This window comes from Rhodnius prolixus, unplaced genomic scaffold (assembly GCF_049639745.1).
Source record: "Rhodnius prolixus isolate KJV_2025 unplaced genomic scaffold, Rpr scaffold_1, whole genome shotgun sequence".
NCBI lineage: Eukaryota > Metazoa > Arthropoda > Insecta > Hemiptera > Reduviidae > Rhodnius > Rhodnius prolixus.
This window is the reverse complement of record NW_027411581.1, coordinates 14,661,827-14,678,679: the sequence shown is the minus strand read 5'-3', so window position 1 is coordinate 14,678,679 and position 16,853 is coordinate 14,661,827. Positions and strand designations below refer to the sequence as shown.

The window sequence follows — 16,853 nt, the reverse complement described above, 5'->3', positions numbered from 1 at the left end:
TTTGATCTAGTTATGGTTGTAAGGAACGTTTTGAGGTTTCCAGAAGATATGCTTTAAAAATTTGGGTAACTCGTTCGAATTAATCGAAAATAGCACCAATAGTGCCAGCTGATTTTTGCCCACAAGAAGCGATTCGATTAAACCCATCATTGTAAATATTGGGGCTTCGGGATTTAAGGAATTCAACGAATGCCTTTTTTTTTTTTTTTGACTGGTTCCTAATTGTGAAGATTCCACCAATAAGAAAGTAATCCACAGTTCCTTAAAACAAAAAGAAAGTTTGAAAAGAGAGGTCTGAAGATTATGGTGGATGAGACAAAGACATTCATCTCCTAGCTAATCTAATTTTCAAAGATGATTTGAGAAACGTGTGGTCGTTATACGAGAGGACTGACTTCTTTCAGTTGACCTATACCGGTGGTTTTTGTCTTAAAATCTGGAATATTCTGTATATTTCTTAACAAAAACTATCTCTGCACCCATGGATTCATTATAACATGGTTTTTCTTTCGGAATGTGAGTTTGCACAACTCATCTTGCAATGATCATTGAGGAAACAAGGCATTTTTGAAGGTAGTTTTTTTCCACTCAAAGATTAGCGCATTGACGGTATTAAATGAGAACATCTCTTACTACTTTGGAGTCACTCCCTAACAGTTAGTTTATAAATTAGAATAGTTAAACATATAGGTACCTAAAATATAAATTATGTAACTTGTACCAATAAACTTTTTGGCGAGAAGGTATCAATTCACAAGAGAGAGAAAACAATTTCAAAGAACTAACTTCTACTTTAGGGGACCTCAAAAGATGTAAACCCAAAACTTGGTTAAACTCAAAATCGAAAAGGTATCATTCAAGATACCTCCTTTCAAGAGAAACAAGAGAAATCAATAAAACCGACTAACTAACATCCACCAATTAGATTTAAAGCTATAATACGCATCACTTTTGAACATAGTATACAAATACTCATTCTCTCCTAGACACACAATCACAGAGCACTGGCAATAAACCTTGAGTGAACATGGTCACAAATGAATATATTACTATATTGGTAGCACTGAAGAGCTATAACAAATAATATGTTGCGGCTACACGAGCATACAAATATAGAACAGAAAGGACGGATGTTGGATTGTCCATTGTTCTCCAGAATCATGTGACATGACAGGCATGCCAAGGACATTAGTCTCCGATTTGGGCGTATACCATACAAAAAAAAAAAAAAAAATTCACCATAGTTGTTAGATTTTTGTAAAAGTGGATAGACTACAAAATCCAAAGCTATTATTAATAAGACTTAAAAGACGTATTGAGGTTTTGTTTCAGTTTCAGTCTTCAAAACTTCACGAGTTTGTTAATAAATCTGTGATAAATGAGGTAAGTAAGTGTGCCTGAAAGGTTATTCAAAACCAAGTACTTCAGATGAAATAAAATAAAATAAGAAAATATTCAAGCATAAGAATTAATAGCCTTACAAAATGCAAGCTTACCCAAAAATTGAATCAAGCATTCAATCAGTTTACAAGTATGACTACACATCTCGCACAAATACTTGAACATGTGAAATCCAGAGAACATGAATGCAACGAGTAATTAGCCATGGCAAGCTGAAGCTGAACTTTATCCTTGGGACATGACAAATAGATATCGATAAGGAGTTCTAACAAGAAGAGGCACAAATAAGGAAGGTATATGTTTGTCCTGATGGAAGCAATGTTAAGGTCTAAAAGAGGACAATACCCAGCAGAGTAGTTGAATTGGAAAAGTTGAAGGATGTACAAAATTCATAATGGATTCCTCAATGATGAACAGGAAGGCTCCAAGTTAATGTTAGCCCTCGAAATCCAGAGAAATGTCTTTAATGACTGTGTGATGTAAGCATCTACAGGTACCAAAAAATGTATCCCCAAAAAACGGTGTACAAATGTTTTAGTTTATTTTCAAGTTCTCCAGAGTGGCTCATAAATTAAACGTAAACATTCAAAATTAGAGAAAATCAGAAGGCAGGACGAGCAAATAGTGCTTTTAGGGGAAGGACGGATTGTTTGGATATTCTTTTAAGATAGATGTTGATCAAGTTTAATTCCAAGATTAATTAGAGAAGAAAATGTAGGAAGATAAGACACGAGTTTGTGATTGATAAGGATGCCCTTGTTTGAAGAACATTTATTTCAAGATTATTTGTGATCAGTCTTTATCAGATTATTTTTCACATTATACTGAATTTTTAAATTGGCAACTTGCCGGTCAGCAATGGGAAAAGATAAAAAATTCCCGAAGTCAACTTAGTTTTTAACTTATAGCGACCTAAATTTGAAGTTACAAACTTAAGGCTTGGGCACACAGAAAGCGGTCTGTCGTGGCGGGCAACGATCTCCGACCGAGGTAGTCAGGCGTTCTAATGTTGTATCATCTCTGACAAAACGAACGCGGTCTACCGTCTTTGTCGCGACGACAAGCCGATCTGGTTGTACAAAATTACAGATTTCAACGTGACCGCTTTGCCACCTTTGATCAAAAATGAGTGAAGAAATTAAAATTTTTATAGATTATATAGTTTTATATTTATTTTACTATTTTATAGTTTGATGATTCGCACGGACATTATAAAAATGTTTTTAAAAAAACTTATCTTCATGTGTCTCCAGTTCGATACATAAGCGGTGGTATTTCCGTAATTGTTCTTTCTTCTTATTAATTTCATGCACCCAACATCGTCTTTTCTTCTTTTTGCTTTGCAAAGCTAATAGCAGAAGGAGTTGTTCTTCGTCCGAGCTCATACTCAATATATACAAATTAAAACAAAGAACAAGAAAACGTACTAGAACTTCTCAAGAAGAAAGCGACCAAACTAGTCCGCTCAAACAAAGATATCGCGTTCTGTGTGACGTCCCCATATTGCAGACCGCCGCTACAACCGCTGGATCGCTGCCTGCCGCGACAGACCACTTTCTGTGTGCCCAAGCCTTTACTAGACTTCATTGTAAGTTTATTCAGAATTGTTCTTTAAATAAAAAATCATATGTCCAAAGCAGAGTATTTTAAGCTAAAATGATTTCATACTGAAATATTTTAAAAGCAAGTTAATTAGTAAATTTCAATTAAACAGGAAAACACTACAAGCTAAGTGACTAATCATCTATAAGATAATACTGGAGATAGCAGCAGATTTCTCTTAGCAGAACACTCATACACTTAACTTATAGATAAGGCTTAAACTATAGATTCTATAGACTATAGAATAGTGGCGGGTAGCTGATCTAGATGATTGCAATGTTGGTAAGACTATGTAGGTAGGTTACGTGTATATAAAATTTACTTTATAAGAGATATTAACCCTGAAGGTTATAACTAAGAATGTCTAGGTTATAAACTAAAATGTTTTAGGAGTCACAAGAAGAAAGATCGTGTGGAATTTGCCACATATCTGCTGCTGCTGCGGCACTTAGACTATGTAGAGCACGTCGTTTAGGATATTTCGTTTATTATGTTAATCTGCGTAGAATTTCTAAACTTAATAACATCTTCTAATCTTCTCTTTAACTTTTATTAACTTTTAGTTTGAAATGAAAATTTCATAAAAGGAGAGGACCTCTAAAGCCATCAACCGGTAATCCATTATTTGTGTACTCAAATACACACATACATGCAAGAATATCAGCTTATTGTTCGTCTATGCAAAACAAGAATATCTCGAAACGTAAAGGCGCCCATAACTCTAAACTGGATATTTCATTTTGCATCATTAGAAGCTTTAGATTATGAAAACTTTGCTTCAATAAAGCAATTTTCCAATTTCAATAAATATATTTTATTTTGAAAATGGCACGAATGATTTTGCTTTAAATTTCAAATACCATTTACCCACCTCTCACGTGGAACCCACACACTAGACTTAAAAGGCAAGCCATGACAAAACGTGCGAAACTTCTTTACAGATTACTTGGACGACGCTCCAAATTGCCCTTAGAACTTAAACGTTTAATATACAACACTATCCTCAAACCTTTGTGGACCTACGGACTAGAGCTGTGTGGTTCAGCCAAACCTACAAACATACGGACTGTACAGACATTTCAGTCAAAACTCCTCCGATAGATAGCGGACGCTCCTTTCTACGTAACCTCAACATTCCCTTCATAGACCAACTCTCTAAGACTAAATACCAAAAATTCCATACTACTCTCTCGACTAGCTCTAATCCTCTTGTACTGTCTCTCGCTTCCTCTGACGACTGAATCGCCAGTGGCCCCGCGACTTCCTTGTAGGCTGAAGACCTAAATTATTACTCTCCTCTCTTCTCCTCGTATTCTCCTCCTCACATTCTCCTCTCCCCTATAGAGAGTGCTATCGCTGGGTAGTTTCTCTCCTCCTGCTCTCCTCCCGCATCAGTTCATCATAGTCTTCATATTTACTTATTGTATACTGTATGTAAATAAAATAAAAAAAAATTCACCCACCTAAATCGGTTTTATTTGAAACGTGAAAGGGACCGTCTAAAATGCCTTTTCAGAAGTTACGTCACCCAAACTGTAATAAAAGCATTGCTAGATTTCAAAATTATATATTAGTTACTAAATTTTATTTTTAACACTTTGGAAAATGTCTACATCGATATTTATTACACTATTTAACCATTAAGTAATGAACAATATATTCTTTTCTTCGAAAATTTCAGAACTCTGAGAAGAAATTCCAAGTTTTCTAAAAGAATTTAAGTACCAGACTTTCTTTCACTTTAAGCGCAGTTATTTTATTTAACTGCTTTTTATTTGAGCATAAACTATACTTAAAACATAAAATGCTAACGCCGTCTTAACCCGAAGGGAAGTGCTTAACTAGGTTAAGCGGTACTCATTCAACACTTGAGCGGTATAAGGCTTGCATGCTTAATAGCCAAGAATTCTCATAGGCAACAAACTAGCTTGCATGCAAACTTAATTAGACAAAGAATTAATGTGAACAAATTATTTTGCAGTTATTAGAAAAATGTAGGACAATCAATATGGCTAATTTAAAAATTATTCTTAATATTAAATATTAATTATAAACATATTTTGTATTGTTTTTATTTGGTAAAGTTACGACGGTTTAAAGAAAAGAAACTCTAATTATTTTATTCATTAACGTTAATTGTATATGCATGCAAGGCGGCGAAAACAGTGAGTAAAAGAAGCGTTCACTAAAAGCGGAAGGAGATGTCCCTCAGGGTTTCCCAAGTTGCAAATCACAATCTTTTCCAATAAATATTGAGGAAAATAGTCACCATTCGATTTTACTGTGCCTCGGCCATTTCCCACTTGTAACTTTCTATTCAATCTGACTACAAACTGAGACAAGGAACCAGTGTTTTTTAAATTTAGTTTAGATTGTCGATGTTGTCAGTTCTAACAGATGCCCTGATATTCGGTACAAGTCCACTACAACAAGTCGAGACTTCTGAGTTAGAATAGGAAAGAGTTCTAGACAATGTACTTCTTCCTCCTCCAATGCTATACCTTGTTTCAAGTTAATGTTGAGGAATTACTTGTAAGCAATAAGGCTACAAAATTTATAGGAACTAATAGACCTGCGAAGCTAATATGTATTGTGGTACTGGGTTCGATTCCCGGTCTTAGGCCAAGTTTTTTTAGTTTAATTTGAACCACAATATTAATCAGAGATAATTGTGAATAATGTGTCATAAGAAAACTGAATGGCAATAATTATAAATAGAATATTCAGTATATTGATTATGTAGTAATCACCGTTGAGATGACGTTTTTTTCCAAGGCTACTTGACGTTCTTCCTTATTCGAATACTTTAGCTCGAATTGCATCCATTCATGTAATGCTCGTTCACGCCTCACATGCTGCTGCCTGCAATCACGGACGCATTAAAAAAAAAGAAAAATTGAAGCAAACCTGAGTAAATCCAATCAGTAGTAGTTCTTTCGGATTTTTCATCAAAGAATTGTTGCTAAAAATTTACCTCCTTTTATAATATTTAAATTTTCTCAAATGGTTCTTTATAGGAAAGCCTATCCACCCCTTATTCCCCCAGAAGTGCCCATAGTCGAATTTCCCTGGGAAAATTTTTCAAATGAAAGTTACAGTCCGACGTTGAGTACAAAGTGGGTACTCAGTTTAAAGAAAATCCTGGTAGCCATTTTTGGTAAAATCTAAAATCCATTCAGTGAAGAGATATTTTGGGTCAAGGGTTTTTTAGATGGCTGCGTTGCATTCAAGTCCTCTGCTAAGGGTTCAATCTTAAGTATAAGGTTTCAGGTATTTGCGATTTTTTTTTTTTTTTTTTGAGAGAGAGAGAGATTTGGTTTTTCTCACACTCTCATTTTCTGAAAATAACCTTTGGGGACTTTGGGGATTTTAAAGCGGATCAAAATTCAAAAATAATAACATAATATTCATTTTTTTGGGCATTTATTTTTACAATAATTGTGTTAGAATCACATCTTTGTGTTTAACATCAAGTTTATATTAAGCGCTGAAGTATAAACACTTTGAAACACAAATTGAAGCCAATTTCTAAATTCGCCAAGTAGCCGGAAGTGGTCTTAGAAAGCAATAGTACTTTATAATAGGGCTACTAGAAGATTTCAAGCTGGTCAATGAAGGTTAAGAGCCTGGGAGGTGTTGACCCTTGGAACCCAACATGCCATCTTAGTTCTGGCACATATGCCAAGGACAGCCCTACCTAACTGTTGCCTAGTACAAAACCTTATTAACCCACTCAGCCCTACCTATAGCCACGGTAGACGAGCGGTCAGGTAAGATCCTCACAAAGCTAATGTAAATTTGGTACTAGGTACCTAGGTTCAATTCCCGGACTAGGCCTAGGATTTTACCTAATGTAAAGGAATTAATAAAGTATGATTGCTAGCCGCTCCTGCCCACAACGCCTGATCGTTAATTAGAGTGAAAGTATAGGCATTACACTTAACTGCTAACCTCCGAGCCCTACTGAACATTACACTAAGATAACTATACTCTAGAACAGGGGGTTCTCAACCCCTCAACGAGGCCACGGAGCTATTTGCATGCGCCCTCATCAAAGTTTTCAAATAATGGAAATGAATAAAACTTAATATTTTGTGTGTGTTTATTTGTGCTACAATCAGCGCGTTGGTGCGATAAGTGACAATGATAACAGATTAACAAATGAAACAAACGAGTGGAGAAGTTACCCAATGGAAACACTCCAGAACATTAGGCAATTAGTCACTCTTTTCACTTGAGAGGAGATCACGAGGCCACTGTCTTTTAAGACGTCTTGTCGGGTTATCAGGAAGAGTTCTAGAAGAAAGAGTTTGAGCTAGTGGATTTATCTGAGATTGCAGGTTGAAGTGGAGTTTTCTGTCTCGTGTTTTAGCGACTTGTGCGATAAAATGGATGTTAAGGTCAGTGTGTATAGTCAGGTTGGAGACATAAAATGGAGCGTCGAAGTATTTTAGATTGAAGAGATTGAATCCTTTGGAGATTGGAGCGTTTGGTTGAACCCCACAGCTCTATTCCATAGGCCCAGATAGGTTTCAAAATAGAAGTATAAATCAAAAGAGTTTTGATCAATCGTCTAAGAGTCTTTTAAGTTGTCGACAGCGTCTGTTTAGTTCTGTTCTTTCAAGTCTAGTGTGAGGATAACTTGAAATTAAAGAAAATAAAAAGTTGCTTTAATTTCTAATGTATTGCTCCGACAAAAAAACTAAATTGCATAACTGATCACTGATGCCATCATGATCATGATTTCTTTCAAATGCGACCACGGCCGCCACTATTTCTTGCAATCTCAGATGCGCCCCTGTTACAATAAAGGTTGAGAACCCCAGCTCTAAAACATCAGCTGACTTCTTATCTGTACGGAGGGGGGCAGCTTTATCTCCTACATAACTATTTCTAATCAAAATAACAACATATCAAAATATTTTTTTTGTTAATTTTAGCTTCCACTGTATCAATCAGAACAAACATTGATTTGACTATTGATTTTTCTGTATATTACGATGAATTAATTATAAAATATTATCTAGCAGCACACAGTACGTCCGTTTAAATAATGAATAATAACAATAAATCAATCAACCTGTCCTTGAATGTTTCTCATTTAGAATTGCAATAAACGAAAGTTAATTGTTTGGGTAATTGTTACAAAGATGCAGTCCAGATTAAGTATTTTAGAGTACCTAATATCGCAGCTTTAATAATTCTTTTCCATTCTCACACTTTCTTACATACTTATACCCTACTTCCCGGGTAATTATTGATTTTCTTTCTTCTCCTATTTATTAGATAATTTGCATTTAACTTTACTTAAGTCCAAATGTTATGGAGAAATAGGAAAAAAGTGATGTCTGGAGAAAGTAGATAATTTCCTAGTCATAACTAAGGGTGCGTTCCACTAAGCGCTCACAACGATCAAAATATACCTTCAGCCGTTCCACAAGGCGACCGCGGTCGTTGTGGTCGTGTCGAAGACGTCACTAATGACGTCATTGCTCGCGCAAAGTTTACAACGCCCCACCTTAAGAGCTGGAAGTGGGCGTTCAGAAATTTGGCGCAATTTTTAAAAGCAAAGATGGCGACTGAAAAAATTATATCAGGTAAATGAAAGTATTATCTCATGTAAATAATTGAATGTGTTTCTCGAAAGTCTAAAAAAATAATAAAATGAAAAATTTACTTATCCCTTTACGTACTAAATCACTGAATAACGATCAATTACACTTTGATAGTAAATAATACGTGGCCTTAGTTTTCGCTTTTCACCATTGCGATTTTGTAAAATTGCATTCCACCTTTTATCAGAACTAGATAAAGAACTTTCTAAAGCATTATTACGTTGCATTAATAAATATCCTCGTACTGTTGCCACAAAATACATTTTAATTTTATTTAAACGTAAATTTTATAAATACTCCACGAAAATGTAATATAAAAATTGAATTATATATATATTTTTAATATAAGTCAACTTTACCAATAATTAATAAAGTTTATTATAACTGCGTATAAACGGGGTTAAAATTAAAAAACAACCTCTTCAAGTTTCTGACTTATTTTCGAGGTCGCCATTTGTAATGTTTACATGAACGGTTAAAACGCCTATAGACCATTTCACTTGGGTTTTCGATTGTAACGCTCGCAAGCAAGTGGAACGGGCAAAACAGCGGTCGTGAACGTGATCGTTGTGAGCGCTTAGTGGAACACACCCTAAGAAGTTCCAAACAAAATGTCTTAAGGACTATTTTAGCTAAATAGATCAAAGCAGTTACCACAGTCTTTTCAGCGTTAACATCAACTCTAGTAAATTACCAAAGTTTGAATCATCCAATTATATTGAAAATGAAAATTATGATTAAAAAAACAAAATTATATCCTGTTCATTGTTTTTGGTGGCATTGTTCCGATACGATGAAAACATAACTGCCAATTTCAGTCATATTTTGTATTTTATTATTATTCAGGGCTGTGGAACAAATTTACAGTGCCGTAACAATATTATAATATTAATTAATAATTCATTCATTCATTTATAGTTAATAATCAATAGTTTTTTCATTCCATTGAAAATGATTTCCATTTTGCAATTATGCACTCCCTGAGAATAACCTTTTAAGATGTAATCAAAAAAAATGTCTTAGTGTTTGAGGGGGAATCAGAGTTTTGGGAGGAGCACGAGATAAACAGGCTACAATGTTCTCCGCAGGATTCCCCTTAGAAGCTGGATACCTGATTCACTTTTACCAACTACTGCTCGTGGGATAACAGTGTTTGGAATTCCTCTCGGAACTGTAATTTACTAAATTCTCGAGCCGATAAAAAACGTACTTTACTTGACAAATTTCCGTTTTTAAGTGTAGTAAAGGAAAAAGTGAAGAAATAAATAATATTTTTCTGATTTTAGGACCTTAAAATTTTAGTGTTAATAAGAAGTTGCTCAGTAGTTAGCGTATTCTGGATTAGAAAGCGGAGAACCCAAGTTCGAATCCAGTTTCTGATCCTTGGATTTTTCTCTTCCTAGGAGCTTCTTAAAGCTCACTGTTCGCTGATGGACATTGTAGTCTGTAATGAGAGAACAGAGACCAGAGGCCAGCAATGCACTAAGTAAAACTCTGGGCTTCTATAATCTGGGATTTTGACGCGCCTTAAATAAATAAATAAGAAAACAAAATGGATCCTTCAAATTGGTGGACTCTGTTAGATTGAGTTCTGGCGGGAATGACAAGATAGAAAACTAGATAACAAATTTAAAAAATTAATATGGAAGCGGAAGTTAAAAGTGAAGGGGGAAGTTAAATTTAGTGATTTGATGTTCTCGGCACATTAGAGTTAAAGACAGCTTGCGATGGACGTGGCACCACGTCTGCATAATGGGCGGTAGTAACCTCATTGATGTTTAGACCTATAAAAACACAATATTACACGGATTGTCACCTCGTATCTTAGTGGCAGGACATTATTGTTACCGTGACGCAGCCATTCCCGGCTTGAAGACCAATCTTGATATAGTAAGACAGAAAGGAAGGTAATTCATGGAACATAGTAGAAGGATAAAAGTTAATGAGTTCATAAAACTACCCCCTAATAAAAATTGTTGCAGACTTTATTGAACCCTACGAGGTGAGATTTATGAGTTTCATCAGAGTACTTCCACGAGGGTGGTACGAGATTGAAGAGCTAGGGAGGAAGGGAATTTCGTTATTGGAGGAGTAGAAGAGGTTAGTGAACTTCTTAGTAAGACTTTTCCGTCTCAATTTTTCCTATTTTCCCTCGCATCTGTATGAACCAAAATATTTCCCAATAATAAAAAATAAATTCAAATGGAATAGAATTTACATAAAATAATCAAAATATCAATATAGTACATAAAATCTGTAAAAGGGTAAAACTATTACAGGTGCATATTATTCATCGTTATTGGACCGTTTGAAAACCGAGCTGCAAGAAAAACGCCCACGATTGGCCCACAAAAAAGTCCTTTTCCATCACGACAACGCACCAGCTCACACCTCAGCAGTTGCGGTCGCAAAATTAATGGAAATAGGGTTCCAACTCGTTTCACATCCCCCCTATTCTCCAGACTTGGCTCTCTCGGACTACTATTTGTTCCCCAAATATGAAGAAATGGCTGGCGGGAAAAAGATTTTATTCAAACGAGGAGGTGATTGCAGAAACGAATGGCTATTTTTCAGACTTGGACAAATCCTATTATTCGGAAGGAATCAACAAACTAGAGCAGCGTTGGACGAAGTGTATAAGCCTAAAAGGAGACTATGTTGAAAAATAAAAAAGGTTTACCCCAAAAAATTTTTTTTTTTTTTTTTTTTTTTATTGTATATATTTATTTATTTACAACCTGTATACATATAACATACATCAAGTAAATGCGTTCATCAATTTGTTAGGCACAGGTTGTAGGCTGAACCCGAGGATCCAGCGCCACAATCGGGAAGGCATGGTGAGAGGGGCCAGCCAATGCTGGAACTCTCTAGGGGTTGGAAGGAAGTTTAGGAAATAGGTAAAAGGTCACGGGGCCAACGTCGTTTCAGGCGTCGTGGAGGACTGTCGGGATGGGTTGTTGTGGATAAGGCTTGTGCTGTGGGATTAGGATGTATGGTTAGGCTATTATGGAAATTAAGGAAGCGAGAATGGATTAGGTCATTGACAAAAGGGATATTGAGGTCTGTGTGGAGGGTTAAATTGGATACATAATAAGGAGCGTTGACGATATGCCGAAGGACTTTAGATTGAAAGGATTGGATTCTTTGAATGTTGGAAGGTTTCGCAGAGCCCCACAGTTCAGCTCCGTAGGTCCAGAGGGGTCTTAGTAGTGTCTTGTATAGAGTCAGTTTGTTATGTACGTTCATGGTTGATCTCCGCCCTAGCAGTCTTCGTAGTTGTCCGTATCGTCTATTGAGTTCTTGTCTTTTCAGTCTAGTGTGCGGGTTCCATGTAAGTCGACTGTCTAAATACAGTCCTAGGTAGCGTACTTGTGTGGAGGTCGGTATTTCTCTGTTGCGTATGAGTAGTGGGGGGCAAGTTTGTCTACGTAAGGTGAATGTTATCTGTTGGCATTTGTCTTCGTTCAGTCTCATTTTCCATTTTTTGCACCAAGAGGAAATGAGATCAAGGTGTTCTTGGATATATGTGGAGGCTTCAGATGGATTGGGATTTGAGGATAATATTGCGGTATCGTCTGCGTAGGTTGTAATTAAGGTATGTGGGTGCGTGGGGATATCAGCAGTGTACACTAGATATAGGACTGGGCCAAGGATGCTTCCTTGCGGGACGCCGGCTTGGATGTGCTTAGCATCAGAGAATTCAATGCCACATCTAACCTTGAAGTAGCGACTTGTCAAATAGGATTGAAGGATTTGGTAATAAGGAGTGGGAAGGAACTGCTTCAGCTTGTACAACAGTCCTGGGTGCCACACCCTGTCAAAAGCCTGTGCTACGTCCAGGAAGGCACCTAGACAGAAATCTTTTTTTTCTAAAGCAGAGGATATTTTGTCCACTACTCGGAAACATTGTTGTATAGTGGAGTGTTGGGATCGGAAACCAAATTGGTGATTAGGGATAATTCTATGGGATTCTAAAATTGGAATTATGCGTTTAAGTAGGAGCTTTTCAAGGATTTTGGATAACACTGGGAGGAGACTAATGGGTCTATGAGAGGACATTTCGCTAGGATTTTTATGAGGTTTGGGAATGAGGGTTATAAGGGAATGTTTCCACTGAATGGGGAAGTGAGTGGTCCGTAACACAGAATTATAGATGATGGTTAGGAGAACTATGGCCTTTCGGGGAAGGTGGCGAATTATTTCGGAGGTGATAAGATCATGTCCTGGGGATTTTTTTAAAGGAGTATGGTCAATGAGATATTTCACTTCAGAAGGATGGAAAGCTTTGGGGGGAAGTTCCAGAGGATGAGGTATGTCTAAGTTTTGGTGGACATGTTGAATATGAAGAGGATCAGGTTGTTCGGGATGAGGAGTGAAGGTTTTCTCTAGGTAAGTGGCGAATAAGTTAGATTTCTCTCTGTCGCATCTGACCCACGAACCATCTTCTGAGCGAATGGGAGCTGGAATGGTGTGGTATTTTAGGATTTTTCTGGTGGCAGACCAGAGGGAATTGTCGTCGGTGGAAAGGGATTCCAGGTATTTGCTGTACTGAGAGGATCGCCAGGATATTAATTGCTCACGTAGCTGGTTGGTCAACTGATTGAATATTCTTTTGTCGGACGGGTAACGAGTGCGCTGCCAGCGGCTCCTTGCCCGCCGTTTGGCTGAAATAAGGGAATGAATGTGAGTAGGAAGTTGTTGGCTGGGGAGTGGGGGACGTGCTTTTGGAGAAGAGGAGGCTTGCTGGATTGCATGTTGGATATTGTTTGTAAGGTACTGTACTGCATCTTCTACTTGCTCAGCGGATTTTAGGGGGATATTTAGGTTTAGGGATTGATCAAGGATGGTTTTGAAATGATACCAGTTGACGGGACCTTGAATCAGGGAGGGTCTTGAGGGCTTAGGAATAGGTGATATATTAAGGGTTAGGAGCACTGGGGAATGATCAGAAGATAGTTCGTTCAAGGACTGTGCTGTTGTGAAAACAGATCCTACACCAGAAGCGACAAAGAAATCAACTAAATCAGGAGCACGATTTGGATCTGAAGGCCAATAGGTGGGATGGTCGGGGGAGAAAAAGGAATATCCTTGGGCAAGGATTAAGTTGTTAAGGAGACGGCCACGGGAATTGACAAGTCTACTACCCCAATGGGGATGTTTTGCATTGAAGTCTCCTCCTGCAATAAATCGGCGACCGAAAGATTGGAAGAGGGAACTCATTTGGGGATAATAGATTGGGACGGAAGGGGAACAATAAACTGCTGATATGGTGATAGGAAAAGGAAAAAATTGGAGCGATATTGAAATGGATTGATAGGAGTCGGTGAATTGTGATAGGTGCAAATGGTGCTGTAAGGAATTAGAGGCTAGGATAGCGGTACCACCTTGAGCTCTCAGTGCTGTACTGTCGGTTCTGTAAGTAGTGTAACCGTTTATGTGAAAACGATGTCTGTCGGTCAAGTGAGTTTCTGTAATAAGTGCTACGTCAACGTTTTTGTCATTCAATAATATTTCGAGTTCATGTTTATGTGTCAGTAGTCCGTTTGAGTTCCAGAGAAGAACTGTGAGAGGCTTTGAAGATAAGGGATTCATGGGTTAGGATTTGGGAGAAGTCGGGATACTAAAGTAGTAAGGAGTGAAATAAGGGGGGTAATAAGGGATTTAAAATCGTTTAAGAAGGACGCTAGTTGATGAGAAAGATCAATAGCAGGTGGAGGTAAGGTTGAGGGAGTAAATAGGGGTGTAGGATTTGTTGGGATTGGAGTGTTGGGAATGGGTTTGGGTCTGACTGTGGCACTGGCTACTTGGGCGTAGCTGGTAGTCGGCTTTACTAGTCCAAGAGTGTTCGAAGCTGGGAGTGCAGGGTTGAGACTCCCTCTAGTTGCTCTGATTTGAGGTAGATGTGAAGGTGTGTGAAGCGACTGCCTAGCATCAGTTGATGCTGTCCTCGTGATTACCCTATTTTCAGGAGTGAGCTGTTGCGCCGCCGTAATTTGCTTTATATTTCTTTGCTTTTGAAGCTCGCGATGTGTGACACAGCCTTTATAATTCGCTGGATGCGCCCCTCCACATTGGGCACAGGTGGCTGGCATGTTTAGTGGTCTTGGACATTCCGCAGAAGGATGAGCTCCAGCACAACGCACACATTTATGAGGATGGTTGCAATAGGTGCGGGTATGGCCGTATTCCTGACATCTCACACACTGGGGTATATTAGTTCTTCTTCGAGGCTCCTCCACGCTGATTTTTGTATATAGCACATACTGCAATTTAAAAATATCAGAACTATTTTTATTTTTGGCCAAGTCGACGAAGAAGAGGGGAAGAGGCGCTTTGGTTCTGGGGTGCAAGACTGGGTGCACTCTTAATACCTGAAATTGCTTTTCTTGTAGCTCTTTTTTAAGCTCTCCAACCGGGGTTGAATGATGTAAACCTCTGATTACAACCCGGTAGCATTTATCTTCATTTAACTGATAACAGTGAAAATCAAAATGACGTTCCTGTAGGTATTTCACTGCTTTTCTGTAGCTATCGCTATCATTTGCGTAGAGCAAGAGGTCGTTAATTCTCGCTCTACAATAGAAATGTTCATTTCCAATTAAAGAAGTTAAATGGTGGCAGAAATCGACGTAGTTTTGAATATTATTTATCATAATTGGGGGAGGTTTCTGTGTATTACTATTGTTATTGTTGTTATTATTATTAGTTTTCGCAGATGAGGAAGGCACCCCAGCTGGGGTTATTGATGAGGTACTATCAGAGTCTGTGTTCTCTTGTGTGCCCTTTTTTATTTTATTCTTTGGTGAGATAGTTTGCGCGCTAGTTTTTTTGTAAACTCTCTTCCTCCTTACTGAAGGAGGCCTCATTGATACTTCTGAAGTATCAGATTCTAGAACAGTGTTGTATGCAGAAGTATCCATCAGAGCACCGCCCAATCCGACAGGAGCTGTCTGAAGGGCAGCGTCAGCACTACTCCGAGCGCTCATTGTAGCCCTATCAGGGCGGAACTAAAGTATAGCAGTTATCAGAACGGCAAGGGAGCTCCCCCACCACTCTGTACTTCAATAGATAACTAACTAGTAGTAATTATTGGCTCACCTTACCATAACATTCAAGAGTCCAATGATCCCCACTACTCTCTGCATCAATGTTCAGCACTACGATTTTACTATTAATTGTTTAACTATTTACAGTATTTACAGAAGATAAAGAATTAATTAACAAAAACTATTTACACCATAAGAAAGAAAAACTCAAAACGAATATGACTGTATGAAAATCTAAATAAAAGGATGAAAAAAACTCAAGTAAAAATGTAAAAGATTGCGGAGAAAAAATGGTTGTACACTTCACTCGTCAAATGTCTCAAGGGCACTCCCAAAAAATTAAGTAGTTTTTATTTTTGCACGGACTTTTCAAACGACCCTCGTACATTACCAGCTAAGTTTTTTTTAACGAACAGCTACTTCGGAATATCATGTTGCAAAAAACTTCGAACAGACTGGCAACAAACTTACTGTTAGATAAAGTTATACAATTATTTTGTTGTATATTTGTATAATAGTATTATTTTTTGTTAGTTTTGTTGTTTTAAATAATGTTTACATAAACAATAAACAAACTAAAAATTATATAAAAACATAACCTAGATAAGAATAAAAAAGAAGGTTATAGATTATTAATTGTCTAAAAAAAAACAACATTGAAAACGATTTTATCTATCCATTTGTATAAACTATGGACCTATAAAAAAACCCCATAATCTAAGACTATAAGCTGATAAAATAACAGACAGTTTTAGCAGTATAATTATCTAAAAAGACGGAAACATTTTACCCCCCCAAAAAAAAAAAATATTGTGATATTTGTGTTCACTAGTTAAACGTATAATTTTAAGTGATATCTTTATTTACTACCTTAAACTTGTTGGTTGAGTAATTACAAAATTTTCATTTCAACATTTCCGCCCAGAGATCTGATGAAGAGGAGAAGTAGGTAAGACAAAATTATATTAAGTGTAATCTGCCGGCCTCTACGCTAGCGCCGCCACTCGTTCCCTTTAGTAATTATAAAATAATTTGAATTCTTTCCTTCTTCACGACTTTTTCCCATTTATTTGTAGTTTGCCTTCAACGTTTTAGTTGAACAAAGTTATAATTTAAATTTGAAAACTTCATTCGACAATCTTATAAAACTTTCGATCTGGTAATGGAAGCTGTGTTATGTGCAAAA

At 37.1% G+C, this 16,853-nt stretch overlaps 2 protein-coding genes across 3 annotated transcripts in view; one reads left to right on the top strand and one right to left on the bottom strand.

Moving 5' to 3' along the window:
* Window positions 1-16,853, bottom strand: part of LOC141446634 (calmodulin) — a 139,164-nt gene that overhangs the window by 56,146 nt on the left and 66,165 nt on the right. The window lies entirely within an intron of this gene.
* LOC141446627 (uncharacterized) overlaps window positions 16,476-16,853 on the top strand; it is a 38,483-nt gene continuing 38,105 nt past the window's right edge. For both annotated transcript variants that reach the window (XM_074113210.1, XM_074113218.1), the window contains exon 1: window positions 16,476-16,616. The gene's annotated coding sequence lies outside the window, so the exon portion shown is untranslated. The remainder of the gene's footprint in view (window positions 16,617-16,853) is intronic.